This window comes from Python bivittatus, unplaced genomic scaffold, assembly GCF_059951505.1.
Source record: "Python bivittatus isolate LINGU-HERP-01145 unplaced genomic scaffold, Pbiv_v1 ctg000120_np1212, whole genome shotgun sequence".
In the NCBI taxonomy this organism is placed as follows: Eukaryota; Metazoa; Chordata; class Lepidosauria; order Squamata; family Pythonidae; genus Python; species Python bivittatus.
In genome coordinates this window covers 6,385,177-6,405,795 of record NW_028277037.1, presented here as the reverse complement: position 1 = coordinate 6,405,795, position 20,619 = coordinate 6,385,177, and the positions used below count along the sequence as shown (strand labels likewise).

General features: G+C 38.3%; 1 protein-coding gene across 1 annotated transcript in view; it reads right to left on the bottom strand.

Moving 5' to 3' along the window:
* The window catches only part of GNAT3 (G protein subunit alpha transducin 3), a 36,128-nt gene extending 19,371 nt beyond the window's left edge, over nt 1–16,757 (bottom strand). The window contains exon 1 of the mRNA XM_088134915.1: nt 16,543–16,757. The gene's annotated coding sequence lies outside the window, so the exon portion shown is untranslated. The remainder of the gene's footprint in view (nt 1–16,542) is intronic.
* Between the last annotated feature and the right edge of the window lie 3,862 nt (nt 16,758–20,619).

Genomic DNA, 20,619 nt, shown 5'->3' with positions numbered 1-20,619 from the left:
AAGTTTTCCTTGAAGTAAAACAAACAATGCATGCGTGAGAAAGCACCAATGACCAACCCAGTGAATATACAAATTTTTTGGCAATGGCTAATTCCATATATAGGATGACAATTTTGTCAACAATCAGCTTTTGCAGTTCAGAGTTGGCAGATACAAAAAGAATTCAAGACCTCATTTAGACACAGAAGCCATTTGGATGTCCTCAGGCCAATCACTTTCAGCCTAGAAATTCTCTCTTGTCACACTCTGTAACAAGCCAGCTAAAGGACGATTCCCTTGTTGCATCATGCATTGATGGCTTCCGTGTTAGAACTGAGCAAGCAAGCAGATATTGTAACCACACAGGACAAGTTCTAATCTGGAAACAGAACAAGGGAAGACATCTAATATGCTAAGGTCCATTTGGGAGACAAGACCTTCTAATGTGGAAATCTAGAAACTGATGGAAGATGGAGATGGAGATGAAGATGAAGCCAGGGTTTGGGGAGAGGAGGCAGTGAATGACAAAAATAGTATCACTGCACTGTCATGACAAAAGCTCTGCCCCTTTTGTATGTCTGCTGTGACATCTCGCACATATTTAAAAAGGGCAGAGTTTGTGTGGGGAGGGTACAATGCTGCTTTGGTCATTTTGACAAAGCTTCCAATCTTCTGGACACTTCTGGAAGTGTTTACTCTCTGCAATTCCAAAAGATCAGACTAGATCTAATTTAGGTTACTGGAGAGGATATTTTTGACTAAATATTTGGAGACCCTTAACATGAAAAGCACTGTGACAAAGAAACAACCATTTACAGCAACTGCAAACTTTCAACCACTGGAGTTCTTTGATCAAGTCTTTGATCTTGGAGGGATTCAATTAAATATCCTCCAAGCTCCCCTTGTAATTCCATGACTCTAAAACTTGAAATAATCTCTTTTCAAAAGCTCTGATGAGTTAAAAACACAATTGGATCTCTTCCCTGCTCTCTTGACTCTATTTGCTAGCATTTCTAGAATGTGACTCCTGTCAGGTGATAGCAATGAAACTTTTGACAAATGACATGTGACTCCATCAGAGATAACAAGGATGTATATCTCTTGGGCTAATTTTTTTCCACTACAGTCATATTTTTAACAAGCAAAGTTTCTGTTTAACACAAACTGTTAGATGCTTGATTTAGTAAGTTGCAATGTGTCATCATCATTGTAAAAGTAGCCAGAGACTTCTGATATTTCTACTATTCATCAGATAAATCATTAAAACATTCATACTTACCTGTCAGGGGAGATACATTGATCATTCAAACACTGACAGATGACACACGCATAAAGACACATATTTCATTCATTAATATAATTCACTATTTATTTCCTCCCAAAAGGAAATCTTCCCTATCAAATAATTCACATGTTAAGCCACAAGAAATGTTGCAAATTGACATCCCCAATTCTGAGCAAAACAAAGCAAAATAAGCTAAACAAGCAAATCTCTCAGTTCAATTGCCTTGGTTCCCACATGCATACATATTTTAGGACACATGTGTACATTTCTGTCTGAGCAAACAGATTCTGAGATTTCAGCACATAACCCAGCAATTAGTATTTGGGGAACACTCTCTTTGTTCAGACATCCATGTGCACATTGGACCTTCACAGAATTTTGGATTACAGTTCTCAGTTTAAAGACAAAGTTACAATCCATTGTCAGCTTCTTCCAGAAAGACTGGATTAGATATGAGATTTATGATTTGCAATATATATGCAAATTATTTTTAAAAAATCTTTCCTTCTTCCTCCAGATTTTAAACAAGCAGATCAGACAGATCAGCTATTAACAGCTGTCGGCAGATCAGCTCAGATCAAAGATCAAAACTTAAACATCTATATTTACCCAACAGTAGCAATTTGACTGTTCTAGAATCTTTTATTGCATCTTCTTGAAGTCTTTTTTCAAGCTCCCTTGATCGTTTCACTGCCTCTTTAGACCCAGAGCTGATTCTGTTCCCCATATTGTGGCCTTTTGTGGCACAAAGTTATTGACCAAAGAAACTGATGTCTACTTGGGAAAAAAAAAAAGTGCACTTCAGACAAATAGTGGAGCAGACAAGTCCCAAGGAAGCTTGAATTTCCTCTTCTACCTTCTCCTTTAGCCTGCTTTCACTGGCTTTTGAGCCATCACATGTCCAAGGACAGAAGAGATTTCATTGATGTCCTATGTCATCTACTCATTATCACATCAGGCATGTAAATGCCATTCTACCTTTTCAACATTTGCCTAAAAGCCAGGCAAAGCAGGAACTAACTTTGTGCATCTAATCAGGAGTGCCTGTCATCCAGAATATAGTAGTTTCTTTGATAGGAAAACATAATCCAAACTAAATAACATGCTTCTAATTCCTTCCAATCAAAGTGGGGTGATTTAGACATGGATTTAACTGAAAGTGATGGAGGACAAGACCAGTTGAAACAAGACTTGGATACTGTCTGCATGTGCTTATATCCCTTTTGAATCTTTGCCCCTATTTTGTCTTTTGATCACCCTAACCTGGACAGATTGTTTATTTGTTTGGTTAGATTATTACAGAACACGTGGTTAACCTCCCTAAATTTTACTGTCACAAGAGTCCTTTGATGATCCTTTAAGTGAGGTTTGGGGTGGAATATCAGGCTAAAAGTTGTTCAGTACAAGTCATAATTTTGTTCTTCTCACCTTTTAAACCTTTTAATTTTTAACCTTTCATTTTTATCTTGCTGTCTAGTGTTTACCTAGCTTGGCTGGGTTTTCTTTTATTTAAATACTCTTTGATTAATTTAGTGGGGAAGAAGAAGAAGAGGACTTGCTCAAGCTCTGGGTACATAAGTTCAAGAAAAACCCTGAAGCAACTAAGAATGGGTGATCTGATCCCTGAACCTGATTGCATGCTGGTAAGTGTAAATGATTTATTTGCTATCTCCTTTGTGTGCCTAAAAGACCTACTTTGCATGTCTAAACTAATGTTCTCAGCTTTCATAATTTCCTTCCCTTGGTTCAGTCTTTCCCTTCTGTCTCTAGCCTGTGCAGTTCAGGTACTTACTCTGTAATCAGAGCAATAAAACCTGCCAGCTATAGATAAACTGCAATAGCTCAGATTTTCTTATCACTCTGTTATTTCCTAAATAAAACTTATCTTCAAAAGATACAATCAAAAGCCACAGAAAGATACAGCCTAGAATACCCCCAGCAACCAACACCCAGATTAGCAGGAAACAGCACCAGATAAACAATCATGGAGGAAACAGTATCCCATTCATTTGTTGTGCGCTGGTTGCGCTCGTTCCTGGATCGGGAGGCCCTGCTCATGGCCACTCATGCCCTCGCCACCTTCATATTGAATTAATGTAATGCACTCTACAAGGGGCTGCCCTTGAACAGTCTCCAGAAGCTTCAGTAGATACAGAATGCAGCAGTGTGGGCAATTATGTGTGCTTCAAGAACAGCACACGTCACAGTTCTGCTCTGTAAGCTTCATTGGCTGCCAGTTTGTTTTGGGGTCCAATTCAAGGTGTTGGTTTTAACCTTTAAAGCCCTTCATGGCATGGGACCATGCTATCTGAGGGACCGCCTCCCCCTGATTACATCAGCCCATCCCATTAGATCTAAGGGCATGCTGTGAGTACCATCCACCAGGAACTTACATCTGGTGGGTCCCAGGAGGCAGGCTTCTTTGCTGTGGCACCCACCTTATGGAATGTTCTCCCCCCCCCCCCCCCCCGTAGTTAGGTTAGCTCCATCCCAGCTAATATTCCAGAAGTCCCTCAAGACCTGGTTATGTCACCAGGCTTGGGGTGTCCCAGGGAACCAATAACATCTTAAGATGGCTCCGCTATTGATATCTTCACTCTCTCCATGCCCATGACTTATATTTTTTGCTTTTAATATATTTTGCTTTTAATTGTTTTATATTTTTTATAACAATTGTATTCTAATTGTTGTTTTTATTTGATTGTTGTACACTGCCCAGAGTTACTTCGTGGGAGATGGGCGGCTATACAAATTCGATAGATAAATAAATAAATGAATGGAAGCAGGAAAAGCAGGCCTCTGGGGATCATCATTCTATAGGAAGCAGCAGAAGACCCTTGCCCCTTTTCTCTGTCCCCCACATCTCTTGCCATCGGGAAAGAAGTGTGTGTTGGGGAGGGGTCAGCAATCAAGACTGGAAATTCAGGGATTGTGTTTTATGCCTGTGGCATATGGAATTTGAGGCCTGTCATGGCTGTGGTTTTGCTGGTATGAGCCAGACATGGAGTGAAGGAAAAGGAAAAAAAGAAGCTCATGTGTGGCCTTGAAGGGCAGCTGTGGTGTCATGTGGCCCGATGAGCTGACCTGGCTGCTAGCCCAGGCTGGTGTGGGGAGATTTGGAGTGAGCAGTCCCATTGGTAGAGGGAGGTATAAAGCTGTTGGGGACTAGAGCCCTGGTGGGGGGGGAGCACCTACTTCCACAGTTGTTGTGGGACATGCTGCCAGAGTAACCCAAAACTGGAGAAAGAGAGAGGGAATGGAGAGTAAAAGTTTGTTGCTGGAGTGGAAGGAAAAGCTGGGGAAAAGAGGCTGGAGAAGTGCTGGAAAGTGAAGTGAGGTGTGCAGGGCAAGTGTGAGGAGAAGACCCAGAGGGATGAGCTCTACCCGAGACCCAAAACCCTGGAGGGCTAGAAGGGATCCAGATAGTTGGAGGCAGCTTTGCCCAAGATCCTAGAGAGGAGAGAGGGGCAATCAGCTGCCAGAACAGAAGCCCTCGTTGGTGGTGGTGGGGGGAACCTGGGCAGAAGACCTAGAAACAGGTTCTTCCTCCAACACAGAAGCAGATAGTGCTCTGGCTGAGCTGGAAAGAAAGTCAAGCAGTGCTGAACACACTCCAGGAACCCCAGTCCTTTCCTTTCTTCTTCCCCCCCCCCTCTCTCTTATCAAGCCGAAAAAGGGAGGAGGGAGATGGAGAGAGAAGGGGGAGGGAGCAGAAGTGGGGGGAGGGAAGTGACTGGTAGGGAGACATGGGAAGTAACCTCACACCTGCACTGTGTTAATCACCCAGTGACAAATACCTTATGTAAATCCCTGTTCTATATAGTAAAATAAAATTAAAAAGCCCACACTGTGTTTCTGTGTCCATTGTCATCTTAGCTGCGTCATGCACCCCCGGTCCAAAAACTAACCCGCTCACACAGTGACAGTGACAGTTTACTTGACTGTTGGCTACACTTTAATACTGCAATCTGGAGGTACTTTTAAAAAGGCTGATCAAAATCTGAGGTTGAGAATGTGTGATGAAATGTAAACCTGGCCTTGGAAATAGGGAAGGGATGAATCAACCTTTACATGGGGAGGGAGAAGATTCAGAAAAGATTATTCACTCTTGGGAAAGAAGACCATGTGAGCAAGAAACTATAATCACACCCTGCCTTGATTTTGGTTAGTATAAGGGGTAGTAGAGAGAAATTCAGATAGGCCTGCAAGATATTATATTTATACCCTACAAGAATAAAAAAACTTTCTTCAAACCACTGTCACTCCTGTTCCTTGCCTACCTTGAAGGGCTGACAGAATGTGGCTTGCAGAGACGTTGTAAGTCAACTTTGGAAGCAAAATGCACATAGGCTTAGTGCTGTCTGAAGAGGCTTCATATTTTAACGTATCATCATATTTCAAGGAAAAAAAGAACAAATCATTAGAGACAATCCCTTTGAGGTATCCATCAGTGGCAGTTAAACACCTACAGTATAATTAACATTTTATTAACTTATTCTTGAGGGAGAACGTAAATGTGTTTGAATCCACGAGGATGTTTTATTGCTACTGTACACTAGATGGTGCTCATGTTGATGGGACTGGACCTAATATTGATACGTGCAACAGGATACAATTTTGGACCAACTCTGATAATGGTACAATTTATAACAATAATCTAAATGCTTTGAACCAAAATGCTCATTTTGTTTCATGAAGGAGAAATGGAGGCTGTTTTCTCTGGATAAGAATAAGAGAATGAAAGAAGTTTTGTTTTGATTTTCCTGTTGTTTTAAGTCCTAAAATTGATTAGAAGAGATTCATTAGATCTCCAAGTAGTGAGTACAGGAATACTTGTGTAGTGATAGTTGTTCAAGTCATGGGTAAGAGTTTATTTTATATTTGTTAAATATTGTACCTTAAATTCTACTCCAGAAAGGTGACCCTTTGTCACAGATGTGTCCCAAAGGTGACCATTTTGTGGCAGAAGCCGGGGAATAAAAATGATAAAAGAAAGATACACTTCAAAAAATACAAGAGCCCAATTAACTGGCAGCCTTTTGACTGATCTCAAAACGCTAAGCATGCTTAAACCTGGTTAATACTTGGATGAAAGGGTACCAGGAAGTTAATACAAAAACACCCAAAGAAAGGTAGTGGCAAACCACTTCCATATTAAACTTTATTTTTTTAATTTTATAAAAAAAATATTTAAAATGTATAAAGAAATAGACTTCTCCTTTCTTCACAACAAGTATAGACAATTTTAGTAACTTATCACCTTCTCTTAAAGTACAACAAATGATCTCTTCTTCCTTACCCCATCTCTTATCTATAAAAAAATCCTTAAAGCCTTTTCATTTCAGTCCTGATGTCAGCAAAAGTTAATTAAGGGTTACCAACGATAACAGCATATCTATCTTAAGCTTGATCAAATAAACCAACTTTATAATCCTTCCTTTTACTTCTAACAACCTTGATCTTTAATCCCTTCAAATAATACCCTAGAACTTGATTTCTTTTCATTTTTTCTTTGTCCCTTCTCATAAAATTCTTCAAAGCATTAGCAAGCCTCTTTTGTAAATCCAACATAGGAAAATTATCCAGGTCACTCTCTTGGTTTTTTATTTGTATAACCCTTTTAATTACTGAGACATCAGCCAGTTTCTTTTGTATATCAGTATAACATCTCTTTCCATGTCTTTCTTGTAGTTGTCATTTTAAAATCCACTTTCAAATCAGTCTCAATCTTGTCAGGTAAAACTTGTTCCTTTTCCATAACATATTTTAAACACAGACTATCAATAGACACAGATACTGTTAAAATTTACTTCTGGGTCCATTATTGAAAAATATCCTTCAATATGTCCAATGCTAAAATATTTTGCTTTATTCTGTATTTGTAAGTTGAGTTTGAGTGTTCTCCTCCTTTAATTGTAATCTTTAGTTCCTTCTAGTTCCCTCTAGCGTCCAATTTTTAAAGTCTTACTTTTTTTTTTAAAGAATTCAAAACTAAAGCATTTTTCCATGGGAAGGATTCTTTATAACTAATTCCAAAATCTTATTTCAAATTTATCAGGACCCTTAGTCCATTTGTAACTTTCTAAAATCAAACTTTTAATCACTCTTTTGCTGTTTATTAAAAAAAAATGTTTTTTAAAGTCCTTAAATTTGTATTTAAAACTTCTTTTGCTAAGGATTAAAGGAAATTCACCCAGTGCTGTAAAATTTGTTGATCCAAAGGTTCCTAATAGCTGAAAAGCAGTTAACAAGTAATTTCCAAAAGTGATTAGAAAAGGAAGTATGTGAACTTTGTGTCCTTTCAAAGGCACTGACTATGGTTTGAGCAAGATGGCTATCCCCTCATCTCCCAGAGCTGTAAACCCACTGGAGACCACTGTCTTGCAATCTCCTCATGAGGAGCAAATGTCTAGACCACCTGTGGGCAATCTCAAGACCTCTCCTTCTCCAGAAAGGAATTATTGAAGAGCCGGTCTACTTGGCAGTTCTTCATTTCACTGTGGTTGTCAGCTCTGCTTTTTGTGGAGCCATCTTCAGTCCCCCATTTCTTCCCTGGAAGTTGGCTTTGAACTTTGAATGCAACACAAATAACACTTTTCATTTACAAAGATAAGGATAATGGAAAGAAATATATATATATATATATATTAATAAGTTATAAGTCAGGAGTTTTGATTTAGATTTGGACACGGTGGTGGAAAAGAAGACACAATATTTATCACATTCAGATCTGTATGTTCTCTACCAGCCCAGTGATGTTCTTTTTTTCTCCATAGAAATAAAGCTAATGCCTTGTTTATTTGTTGATTTGTTTTATAAGCCGACCAATTCAGAATGAATTTGGGCAGCTTACAATGTTAGAAACATTAGGGAAAAAAACCTCAATTATCAAAAGATAAGTCATATGGAAGATTTAGCACATCACATGTGATAAAAATATGGCTGAGGACATCACCATCAATTAGCCCAAGGCCTATGAGAAAAACCAAGTTTTAAGAACTTTTTAAAACTAAAGTCAGGGTGGGGCCATATGAATCTTAGAGGGAATGTTATTCCAAAATCTAGTTTGGCCCTCAAGCTGGAACTGTAATAATATCTAAGTACATAAGGGCTACAACCACATACAGAAACTTAACAGATTGTACACAGAAAACCACATTAGGACAGAACATTTGAGACTACCATACATTCTTTTTCAATGAATTACAGTCTGGGTGAAGAATACTTACACTGAGTGCTAGAAAAATCTGTGCTTTACTGCTAATAATAAATTATAGGTGTTGAATGAAATATAGATGTTATAACTGTAGCTGGATTTATATGTCCAAAGTATTTTACAACTGGAAGATTACACATTTATCATAAAAAGAGTATAGATTTTTTTTCAAAGAGTTGTATATGTTTTATTTCTGTATTTATATTTTATATTTGTATATTTATACAATATATAAAATTAGATATATTTTATTTCTCCTTTCAGACATCAACATACCAACAACATTTGTATTTCAAGGTTAAATAATGCAATTAGAGCATTTATTTTTCTCTACAGTATATTTTCTCTTTAGGGTCAATCATAAGGATGAAAAATCTTTTTCAAGGACCAGAGATTACATCTACTAGATCTGGGCTGCAAACACCCAGATGACCATTAGATGGCAGAAAGAAAGAAAAAATCTGTATCTTCCTCCTAAAATCTGGGGTTTTCTGGCTTCTTTTCTTTTCTTTTCTTTTCTTTTCTTTTCTTTTCTTTTCTTTTCTTTTCTTGCTCAGATTTAGAAGTTCTACCACATGCTGGCTGTAGGGAAAGTTCTGATGGACAGAAGGCTGGACCTGAGTTGCCCAATTTTCTCTCCCTGTCTCCCACAGAATCTCTTTGACTTATTGCCTCTCACTCAGACACACACTTCCTTCTTTGAATAATAGGTTTATTTGCACCATATGAAAGAGGGTGATTTTTTTTTTTACCAGAGAAGAGTGGAGGGAGGAACATTTTAGATACCTTCCCTCCACAGATTGTCCCCCTTTTTTTAGGGAAAAAAATACAGAACATACCACTTCTGTTTCAGCGGAATATGTCTATTGTCAGTCATCTCCTGCAGACTACCCTGGAACCAATTAACCAGGCCTAGAAGAATCCAGGAACTTCTGGTAAGGTATTTTATTGTAGAAAAGCTAAAAAGCCATTTGATGCATTATTGCCATGATTCAAAGGCAATTCCCAGTTACAGTGATTAGTTCAAAGTCTTGTGTCTCTTTCTCCCACCTGAGTTATGCAATGGACTTGGTGGCCCTCCCTACTGAATGGACCATCAATTACATTGTTTGGAGCAGAGCAGAACAGGGCAGAGCATAAAGATCTCTAGATGATTTTGTCAAGAAGTAAAGAAAAAGAGCTAGAAGTTTGTGCTGGTGAACTTCGTTGTTTGGCAATACAGCTGAGTTTGAAAACTCCTCACTGGATTTACTGAGTTTTAAAGAAAAAGATCTGGGCATATTAAACTGAGAATATAGATGCTACAGGAATTATGGGGAATCCTTGGAGTAAAGGTGTCCTCATGAAGCAGCATTAACTGTTGGAGAAGCTAATGGTCAATGGAAGAAACGGCTAGCTTTCTGCAGTGTCTCTGCTGAGGAATTAAGTCAAAAGCTGCCCAAAAGTTCATAAAGGTGGCTTGAAGAGAACCTCTTGGGGATCTTGAACATTTCTTGGCCAGATAGTATAAGGCTGTATACTAATCTGGTCTGAAACCTGCAAAGAATTTTAAAGATCAATATTCAACTGAAACTAGAACTTTTCTTGCTGGGATTAATGGACAGTCAATTAGAAAAGACCCACGGAAGATTATTCTTGTATATGAATACTGCTGCAAGACTATTATATGCATAAAAATGGAAAGATTCTGAAATGCTCACAACGGAGGAATGGGTTGGTGAAGATGTCAGAACGAGCAGAGATGGCAAAATTAACCTCTCTGATTAAAGAAAGATCAATGACTACATTTATCAGTGACTGGAAACCCCTTATGGACTTTCTGCTGAAAAAAAGAGAAAAATGAATTTGTGATTTATGAGTTTGAAGGTTAGAAATGGTAGCTTATGGAAAGAAGGAAATTATTATATTATATATGTATATGTATATAATTATTAAATTATACTGTCCCTTAGAGAGGGAAAGTAAAATATAAATGCATTTATAACCACTGTCAAAAAGATCAGAAGCTGCTTCTTTATAAACTTTTCTTTTTCTTTTCTTTTTTCTATTCTCTTTCTTGCTCATTCACTATTCTTTCTTATTTTCTTTGTTTCTTTTCAAACATTTGTATTGTTTTACTTCAATAAAAGTTATATTTTTTTTAAAAAAAAATCTGGCCTGAAACCTGCTTGTACTGCAGCCAGGAGGTTCCTCTGGGATCACCCAGCTGGCAAATCTATTACAAAAATGTTCTGCGTAGAGCTTGCTAATTAAACATAGCAGGGTAGTTAGGCAGTAATATTCTTATCTCCTTTCTTAGAGAAGCTCCAGTTTTGGGATGGCAATAAGGAGTTGGTACAAATAGGGGAGCTAATAGAGAGGCCCACCAATTTGAATTTATTTTCAAGAATCCAGGGAAATAAAGTCCCCTCATTCCGCTTTACCATTCTTAAATTGGGAGACAGATTTAAGGATTTCTGAATTTGAAACTGGCAGGCAAGGGGTCAGAAATTGGGAATCTAGGCTTTCTCTACTGATTGATGTAAGAAAAAGATGGTGACAGTAGTAGTCCATGTCTCAGAGGGGATTGAATCATTGGAGATTGAATGGCTGCATAGAATTGTTGTTGTTGTTTAGTCGTTAAGTCGTGTCCGACTCTTTGTGACCCCATGAACCATATTGCGCCAGGCCTTCCTGTCCTTCACTGCCTCCCTGAGTTTGCTCAGTTTCATGCTCATTGCTTCAGTGATGCTATCTAACCATCTCATCCTCTGCCGTCCTCTTCTCCTTTTGCCTTCAATCTTTCCCAGCAACAGGGTCTTCTCCAAAGAGATCTCTCTTCACATTAGGTGACCAAAGTATCTGAGCTTGAGCTTCATTATCGATCCTTCCAATGAGCAATCAGGGTTGATTTCCTTTAAGATTGACTGGTTTGACCTCCTAGCAGTCCAGGGGACTCTCAAGAGTCTTCTCCAGCACCACAGTTCAAAGGCATCAATTCTTCGGCGCTCAGCCTTCTTTATGGTCCAGCTCTCACAGCCATACATTACTACTGGAAAAACCATAGCTTTGACTATGCGGATCTTTGTCGGCAAGGTGACGTCTCTGCTTTTTAATATGCTATCTAGGCTTGCCATGGCTTTCCTCCCAAGGAGCAAGCGTCTTTTAATTTCATGGCTGCAGTCTCCGTCTGCGGTGATCTTGGAGCCCAAATAAATGAAGTCTGTTACTGCTTCCATTTCTACCCCTTCTATTTGCCAGGAATTGATGGGTCCAGATGCCATGATCTTAGTTTTTTTAATGTTGAGTTTCAAACCAGCTTTCGCACTCTCCTCTTTCACCCTCATCAAGAGGCTCTTTAGTTCTTCTTCACTTTCTGCCATTAGGGTGGTATCGTCTGCATATCTGAGGTTGTTGATAATTCTCCCTGCAATCTTAATTCCGGCTTGTGTTTCTTCCAGCCTGGCATTTCTCATGATGTACTCTGCATATAGGTTAAATAAGCAGGGTGACAGTATGCAGCCTTGTCGTACACCTTTCCCTATTTTGAACCAGTCGGTTGTTCCATGACCGGTTCTAACTGTTGCTTCTTGGCCTGTATACAGATTTCTCAGGAGACAGGTAAGGTGGTCTGGTACTCCCATCTCTTTAAGAATTTGCCACAGTTTGTTGTGATCCACACAATCAAAGGCTTTTGCATAGTCAATGAAGCAGAAGTAGATATTTTTCTGGAACTCTCGTGCTTTCTCCATGATCCATCGAATGTTGGCGATTTGATCTCTTTGCATAGAATACAAGATGCCAAAACAAGCTATGATTTTCATCAAGAACAGCTTGTTGCAGCCTTTCCCAGTTTGCTAAGTGACAGCTCTGCTTGTTTTTCTTCCACAGGAGAGACTTACACTCCTCTTTAAATGAACAAAAGATTTCTTGAGGATATTGCTTGTAACACTATCTGCAGCTCTGTAGGTAGAAACTCTTTGGGACACCTTATTTGTGAAACCAGGGCTGGGAGGCTGTATTATAATTAGTCTGCATGGGGGTGGAAGTGGACTTTAAACATGCCTTTGTGGAGTTAATCATTTCTTGGCAAACATTTAGGATTTCCTGGGCATCTTTTCCAGCACTCATAGATTGTTTTGAATGAGAAACTTTGGGGGAATTTAGGAGTTGGAAGGCAGAACGTGCAGATTAGTACAATGTGGTCAGAATGCAGTGCATTCCTGGGGTATCATAACAGTTGAGATGATGCTAAGGTTGCCCTTTCTTTAAAGTTTTCCTTGTATGCTGACCTACTATCTTAGTTCCTTATACTAGGGCTTGTTCCTAAGTACAGTATGTTTCAGTAGTTAATTGTATATCATTATAATTTTCTTGGTTAATTGATCAGTTATTTTAATTCAGTGTTTCTCAACCTTGGGAACTTTAAGAGGTGTGGACTTCAACTCCCAGAATTCCCCAGCCAGCATAGCTGGCTGGGGAATTCTGGGAGATGAAGTCCACACCTCTTAAAGTCCCCAAGGTTGAGAAACACTGTTTTAATTGATCACAGCTAGGCCAGCTCATTTTAATTACAGTTTAGCTATTATTCCTTGGGTGGATTGATATATTGTATTATAATCTTATTTCATGTTATATGTTAAATTCTTGAATTATAAGGTATATTTGCATTAGGGGCTTTTATGCTTGCAAAGTTTATGATCTTAATTACAGGTAGTTTCCAGGTTAAGAATGCCCAGTTTACAGATGACCCATAGTTAAGAACGAAGCCTATTGTAGTAACATTCGAGTTTAATACACAGTAATTCAAGTTAAATACACAATGGTTTGAGTTCATTACACAATACTACTTATACAGTATTATACAATAATACTGTTCTGGCTTACGCAGAAATTCGACTTAAGGACGGACCTTGGGAAAGACACTTGTTCTTAAATTGGGGATTACCTGTACATTGGTTCCTTCATTAATTCTACATGATTGTTGTGTGGTTGGTTTGTGTATCTGTTTTATGCTTATTAGATCACCCCCTGGTTGATAACTCAAGGAAGTTGGTTGCGTGGTTTTCCACTATTTTGCAGAATGCTTTAATACACTTTTTTTTAAAATCTATCTGACAAAACACTTTTAATTGTTTATTGTGGAATGCCTGCAAAATCACTTTGAAGGCTTAGTTCTTATCTGATTATGTATTTGATCAATGGGTTATCTTTGCAGCTATCACAGAAACTTGAGAAAGCCTGATGATTTGATCTTTGTTGCAACCTGTTCCCAAGACAAATTCCAAGCTCCTGTTATCTCAGGATAGGGTGGTGTCCTAGCTTTATTACTTAACCTGGCCTGTTTCTGTTTATACCTTCAGCAGCTACAAATATTCCTTAATAACATTTCCACTGCATTTATTAATTACAGTTATATATAATCAATCTGACTCTAACAGTTAAGATGTTAAGAAACTTTCTTTGTGTCCCTTGTCTTTTCTAGTATTTGTTCTTGGTATTTCCAAAGAGCTTCTAATTTTCATAATTAAGTTCATTCCCTGTTAACTTTCTTTGATCTTATCTTTCTCATGATAACATCTATTTTTTTTTTAAATTGTGTTAATGATTTGCAACCTGAATTTTGGAACTTATTACCCAATCTGATAATTTCATTGTAAACTTTATTCTACAAGTTGTTCCTCTTTCACCTAAAACGTATCCAACATTTTTGACCAGACTGATCCATTCTGTGTCCGTTAGTTTCATTGTCTGATATTGGATTGTCTCTTCTTTCTTCTCATATTCTGATTTCATCTGAATATGAATCTCCTGAAGTGTTCCCTTTGGCCTTTAATTTTGCTCACTGACCTGTGGTTGATTCTTTGTCTCCAACTTTTGACAAGTTCTTTTCTGACAGTTGCTCCGTTTAGGCATCAGCAAAGAAAGGTTAGGTATTAATGAGGATTAAGTGTCCAGGAGACACTGGGCACCTGCTACAACAAAAGAGGGAAATTATGAACTGATTGGGGTTAGAGCTAGAAGTTTATCTCACAGCTTGCAAAAGGAAATAGGAAGAGCTAGCTTGTCTAAGCAGCTCTCTTTCAAGTGTTAATTGAAAAAGGCAGGTCAGTCACAAGACAAAATTCCATTTGAAAAAGTTGTTGTCCATGGCTGTCTCTGGACTTACAGAACATTAAAACTCATGATTGTGAACTATAATGGAAATATAGGAAGGACCTATCTATAAACAATATGAATTCCTTTCATACAGTTCTTCCCAATGTTGCATTGCTGGCAGAAGCCAACCACTGTTATTACCAACATTTAATTTCGGCTCAAGCCAAACCCCCTAGACAGTGTTTTCTATGTGTAACGGTATGTGGGAATGACCTTGGGAGACAAGGAGAAGAGCCATAGCCAGGGGAATGGTCAGATAAGAGGCAGCGTATCCCGCAAAAGGAATGTGGGCATGGCAAACATCTCAGAAAAGACCCTCCCTAGTTTCTTGGGCTTAAAGGCAATGGAGGAGTTGCAAGATTCTGTTTTGACTTGCAAGATTCTGTTAATGTAACCTTACAATAAAGTAGAATTAGTTCATCTGGGCATGGTTCTTATCTGGGCCACCTCGCAAGTCATCATCCCTTTGGTACAACTCTTCCTCCATTTGGTGCACCATAGGATCCATATTTCACAAATTTCATTACATTATGTCTTGGAAAAATGAAGTTATGGGTCTTTCTTTCTTTCTTTCTTTCTTTCTTTCTTTCTTTCTTTCTTTCTTTCTTTCTTTCTTTCTTTCTTTCTTCCTTCCTTCCTTCCTTCCTTCCTTCCTTCCTTCCTTCCTTTCGTCAAAATTGAAACAAGTGTAATTTGAAAACCATTGCACTGATTTCTATTACATTTAGTACACTTTACTCTTTAAAAAAAAAAAACCAGCTTTCCTATACATGTTGTCTTACGGAAAGGCGAAAAAGAAGGAAAAATATTATGGACAATTTAAAAGTACATTTTAAAGTTATTACTTTCTTTGGATTTTGGCACACTTTCTCAGATGTACTGTTCTGAATTCCTTAAAAATCTCATTCCATCCTGATTAAAAAACAATAAGTGATAGATGTTCATTTGTATTTTTCCCAAGTTAGATAGAGGAAGGGTGAAGTTCTTCCCTGAATAACACTCAAGAATTTTGATTGGGTCCAAGAGAAACATAAGGCAAAGTAGGCTATTTCCCAGGCTGAGATTAGACTTTCAGAGGATTAGACTGATCATTGCACAATTCTGACTTTATATTTCAAAGAACTTTTCTAAGTATTTCCAATAAGTATCCTTATATACCCTCTTTTAGTCATTAAGTAGAAGGTTTACAACTTGAATAAACATGGATAAAACACAGCTGTGCATCTGTGTATTCATGTTTATGTAGATCCAGTTCAAAACACTGCTATACTGATGGTGCAGCTACTGTAATCTGAGAGCCAGTTTGGGGTAATGGAAAAATGGCTGGACAAAAAACTGGGAGGCTGAATTCTAGGGCTCCCTTAGGCACAGAAACCAGTTGGGTGCCTTTGGGCCAGTCACTCTCTCTCAGCCCAACCTACCTCACAGCGTTGTTGTTGTGAGGGAAATAGGAGGAGGGAGTATGGTGTACTCACCATCTTGAGTTGCACAAAATAAAGGCAGCATATAAATCTAATGAATAAGTATCTCCAGAAGAGACCACCATAGAAGCAGAAATTATAAAAATCAAATGATAGACTGTGCTGGAAACAGGAATAATACCCCAGACCCACAGAAAGTCAGGACAGAGGCAGCTGATAAAGTCTCAGTGGAGACATGCCTCCAAGTATCACCAAATCTATGGACTTCCAGCCCACATTGCTGGTGCTGCTCTCCTTTAGTTCAATCCAGCAGCAGTGGGTACGGTCGAGGTTGAGACCTCTTTGGGTGGTGGATGAGAAAGGCAAATCTCTAGGAATTGTGGTTTCAAGCAGTGATGATTATACACGGAAATACCAGAACTTCCACAAGAATCTTGTTAGCCCTAAAAGGTAGACCAGACCCAAGAAACAGAAACATTCTGCAATGCTTATCTCCTCATTACCTTGGTAACAGATCTTCCCTCTCTCTGTCAAGGTCATCCTCTTTATTCTTGACAGACTGAAGGTCCGTGAGAATCTCCACACAGGAAAAGGCCAATTTTAGCTGAATCCAACCTCCTATTTAGGTCAAGAATTCAAATTCAACCCCCCCCCCCCCCGCAACAGATTGAGGAGCTCCAAATTAGCTGTATTTTCAAAATCAATCCCACATCTTCCACACTGCAGTAATTCTGCATGTCGTCTGATCTTTTTTTTTCTAATTTGTTGACCTGTTGATGGCCAAAATATCCGACACACTATTTGAGTTCATTTGAAGTCATTTGAGGTCATACCTTTGAGTTCATTTAGTGAAAATAATCATTAACTTTTCAAGCAAATGACTGATAGTGTGGGTTATTTGTCTGATATTCTATGGCACCCGAGAGAAGTTTTCCTGTGGGAGGTCTTATTTTTAAACCAAGGAAATTACATGGTTCCTCCCAAGGCATGCTGACCTTAGTCCTCTTAACTTTGCATGTATATTGCATTAACAGAAAGTGGGTGTGAACCTACAACTAGGATCTGTTAAGAGGTTATTTACAAGAAATGAGGGAAAGAAAAAGAACATTATGCTCTCTTCAGGATAACTTCATTATGGGAAAAACAAAATGGAGGGCTGCTTATTGTCATCATTTGCCCCCCTCCCCAAATAACTTCAATAAAATGAAGCCAAAATGTTTGCAGTTGCTTTTTAATACATTAACTCAGCCCAGAAATAATGATTTCTTTCACATTTGAACTTAGTTTCTGTATCTTTTTTTTTTAAAAAAAAAGACTAATCAGATGCATGTCCTCACAAAGGGAGTACTCTAATGGGACTTCTTCCAAGTAAGTACATAAACTAGAAGATTTATTTTACTAAGCATTCCTTGACACTTTCCTATATTTGTACCACCTCAGGATGGGAAGAATCCAAAGAGGGATAAATCCAAAGCATCTGGAGCTTGAGAGGGAAGAGGAAGAAATCCAACTAGGTAATTGAAAACCTGCAAAAATGTGTCATGTGTGTTCATAGCATCCCATGAGATGCCATCAAGACCCAGCAATAAGGGTTTGTGCTAGTGATGATACCCACGTGCTATGGGCACATACAAAAACTGGGAGTCTCTGTGGTCATTGGATGGAAAAAGCTACCTAGCTTATTCCCCCAGATAAAAACAAATAGCATTTATCAGCTTCAGCATTTGCATAGCAGGTTGAGGGCCAAGATGCAGAAAACTCCAGTTGATTTGGGTAGTTCAGATATATTCTATATTGGGCCAAGCCATCAGGCATTTTGAAGGCTTAAATGTGTGTCTGAAGCACTCAAAATATTTAAAATACCCATTTTGTCCCTCAAGCACCCCCTAGGCTTTCTAAATGCAAAAAAGGACACACGTTTTAGGCTGACCCACTCCAGGATAAGGTTTGGGAGCCCTATTGGCCTTGGGGCTCCATGTTTTAAGCACCTTTTGATAGATTTGGAGGGTTAGGCTTTCAAAAAAGTTTAAGTCGTGTTTAGGGAAAAGTGCTTGAAACTGGGTTGGGAAAAGTACTTAAGGAAAAGTGAACTTTGGGAAACATGTGCTCACAGATGCATGCAGTCGGGGGGTGGGGGTGGAAAAATAGGTTGCAAAATTGTGACCTATTGGTTGAATATTGGGTGGATATAAATCTGAAATGGACAGGTTCTCCCATCCCTAATCCTGAGTGATTCCATGTCACGATTCATAGGAAAACAGCAGTTTCTCCCCCCTTCCCCTGTCCATTGATTCTAACAATGTGCTGCCCTCTAGTAGTTATCCACCGGTTTGCAGCCCAGATATTGTCTCAGACTTGCTACTAAAATCTTCCACTGGCATCTGGGTGGGAATATCATGTATTGGACATTAACATCATAATGTCATTGGCTAATATAATTGAAACATAGGCACATACTTTTAGGATAAATCCAATTTCAGCTAGCTTCACCTGGAACAATAATTCCTGGGCAAGACATTTTTTTTTCTTTTTCTTTCTATAAATAACTTACTAGCAACGTGCATGCTTCTTTTAAAATGATATGGAAATGTCGTTCAGGATGTTTTAGTTAAGGGCAGATACAGGCAGAACCACAGATGCAGCCAGACAGAGATGGGTCTTTTGCTTTTAAGAATACAGCTATCGGTTCTTGTAAATTCAACTGTACTTTTACAGTTGCTGCTAACAAGAAACATGACTTTAACAGCTACATGACAGCAACATGGTCCTTGCTGAAATAGAAATAGGAATACCAGTTAAATTTGGCCCATGAAAATGGAAAGAATTTCAAAGGGTTTGCTAAAAAATAGTTTCCCAAATGCTTGGTTTTCTTCAATAACGTGAACATTTAAATATAAAACAAGAATAAATAAATAAATAAATAAATAAATAAATAAATAAATAAAAATATATAAATATAGAATAAGTTCTTCCCTAAAATCAGAATCTATACAATCCTGGAATAATAAATTAATCCACACTTCAGTTTAGTTCTACCCTTATTTTTTATGCTTTTCCTAAAATCTCCCAAGATGGTAAAGGCGGTTGCTAAGCATTCTGGTCACTTTCCCCCCCCCCCATCTTGAACAAAAATAAAGACAGGAAGCGTAAGAAATGGACATTAAACAATCTCATCTTGATGAGATGTAGACAAATTGAAATTTATTTTAACTAAAAGGGGAAAGGGTATATGGAAGATCTTGGAAGAAATGGAAAAAAGTGCTGAGTCTGCATGAGACAGAGAGACACCAAGAAGATTCAAGAGAGACATTTACACTAGTTGGCTTGAAGTTTTGCTAAAATGAAATCTGGAAATGATGCAATGGCTTTTGTTCCATATTTCAGAGCGGCTTCCCCTTACAAGACAGGCAGCAACAAAATGTTTCATAAGAAGTAGCACAAAGGGAGAATAAAGCCATTGATCTGTTTTAAGAGAAATGGGAGATGGACAAGGCTTCACATAAAAAATAAAGCTTATAGAAGGAAAAGGAGGAAAAGGATGTGTGAAAGAAGAACAGCTATCTGAAATAATGAAATCAAATTATTTGATTTAAGAAGGCTTTGAAGACTCTATCGACTAATCTGAAGACAGCTTCATCCCCACGTCTTGCTTTAAAGAGACTGGAAAGATTCAGAACCTAAAGATCAAAGTACTACAGACTTATTTTTGTTGACTGTTAATCAGCTTAGGTGTGAAGAAATCACCAATCATTTGTTCACAAAAAATATCTCCCGCTGAGGTCACAGTCAAATTCCCTGTGCATGTTATTGTTCAGTAACTTTGATGTCTAATGCACTGTAGTGGTAAACATAACAGTTATAAACAAGATAATTGTATTTTAGGGTGGTCAATGTGATTTTCAACAGTGTGGCATAAAGATAAAATGTTTAATTCTTCAACCCATTATGAATATCCTCAGATTGTCAGGTAAAGAAATAAAATGAGTAAGGTTAATGTAAACCCTTAAAAATCCAAAATGCAGCTCTTTAGAATTAAAAGATTTTAATTTGCTTCCAAAAGACACCACAATGGAGAATATGTGGACGTTTCAAGGAAGAGTCAGTGAAAGATGCCAGGGCTGCAGATAAATCTCTGTTCTTATGGAAGCCAAGATGACCTCCACAAGAAGTGGAACTCAAAGGAGGCATCACTTATACATCCCAAATTATGGGAGGACCCATATAAGTCCTCTGACCTCATCCTCTTAGGTTTTCCACCATATGAGATCCAGTTGTCACCAAAATTTGTTACTGTGTTAGAGAAATGACTTCTGGGTAATGCATGTCTGATAATGAGTATCTGCTGATGTTTGTACCTTTCATTACAGGGTCTATTTATTCCAGGGGAAAGTATGTCAAACATTCAGGATAATACTGTGTTCCCAAAGCCAGCTGTGACATTCTCAGGAGAACTTGCCAGATCTGAATACGCTCCTCTTACTTGTTCAACTTTCTCAGGCCATCTGCAGTACAAGCCAGGAAAATCCTAATTTAAAAAAAAAGTTGGAAAAACTTACTATGATACAAACATATCCTCTCGC